This window comes from Octodon degus, unplaced genomic scaffold (assembly GCF_000260255.1).
Source record: "Octodon degus isolate 3935 unplaced genomic scaffold, OctDeg1.0 scaffold00094, whole genome shotgun sequence".
Classification (NCBI taxonomy): Eukaryota; Metazoa; Chordata; class Mammalia; order Rodentia; family Octodontidae; genus Octodon; species Octodon degus.
This window is the reverse complement of record NW_004524670.1, coordinates 811,441-812,715: the sequence shown is the minus strand read 5'-3', so window position 1 is coordinate 812,715 and position 1,275 is coordinate 811,441. Positions and strand designations below refer to the sequence as shown.

General features: G+C 37.2%; 1 long non-coding RNA gene across 1 annotated transcript in view; it reads right to left on the bottom strand.

Moving 5' to 3' along the window:
- Positions 1–1,275, bottom strand: part of LOC111818541 — an 18,320-nt gene that overhangs the window by 1,341 nt on the left and 15,704 nt on the right. The gene's annotated exons all lie outside the window — the stretch shown is intronic.

Here is a 1,275-nt window from a genome sequence, read left to right as displayed (position 1 = left end):
ATATATTATATATTCCGTAGTAGGTTATGAATAAAAGAGTTGAGAGTTTTACCCCCAAAAATAAATGGCCGATAAACCTTCCATGGATATTGGGTTTCACTTTTCTGTTCTTGTTGACAAATTCAGTGTGTCTTATTAACTTTGACCCCATTAAAATAACTGCTATTAATGGTCAGGGATCTCCAATTTGACTACTCTTTGGAATCAATCTAAGCAATTCAAACCTACCTTAGGACTTTCATTTTACAGGTAATAAATCAATTCCAGAGAAGTTGAATTTTTTCCCAAGGGTCATATGTATAATGTAGAGCTGACTTTGGATTCAAGGGTCTCTCTCACATAATGGTACATAGCTAGAGTGAGGCAGGGCTACAGGCAGCGAGTGCTCAGTACATGTAACACTGGTATTGTAGGTCTTCTATCTTTCTTATTGCATTCAGTTAATCAGCAAGTACTTGTGTTCCTACCATATGCCACACTGCCCTAAAAACTGTCAAGTAACACCTTGTGTGCCAGAACTCTTTTGCCAGCAAACTTTTATCTAGAGCTTACTCAGCATCACTGAATCTATGCTGTAGATTCCCATTTATTAGTTCAGCATGAATTAATAATCAAGGCTGAGTTATTTATATCTTTGGTCAAGTTTGAATTACATTTCCCAGGGGATGAGGCTTTATGTAATACATTTCCCTAGCTACCACATGATGTACTTTTCATCTGAAATGATTACATTTGTTTTGAAAACCTTAGATCCAGTAATTTCCTGACTCAAGGTAATATGAAAGCAAGTATTACAAGACTGCACACTTCAATTTCTATTAACCCTGTGATCACTGAGTAAATATATTAGTGACTTTCTAGTTTTAGTTACTTTGTCAGATTTATTCTAGTAACACCTGAACACTAAAAATAAACACCATTCCTAGACACAGAAAGTAATGAACATGATACAATATCAACACAAAAAATCAATAGCATTTCTTTTAAAAAAAAATATTTTTTCTTTCTTTGTTCTTTCTTTCTTTAAGGTCCTGCCACACAGCTCAGACTCACAGTGTTCTTCCTGTCTCAGCCTCTCCAGTACTGAGATTACAGGTGTGTACCACCACGCCCAGTTTTGGTGGCGAGCACAGTGGTATGGTGGCACATCATGCAGTTCTGGCGATTGAATCAGGTCCTTGTGCTTGTCAGGCAGTAAATTAGACTGCTGAGTTATCTCCTTAGCCAATAGCATTTGTGTGTGTGTGTGTGTGTGTGTGTGTGTGTGTGTGTGTG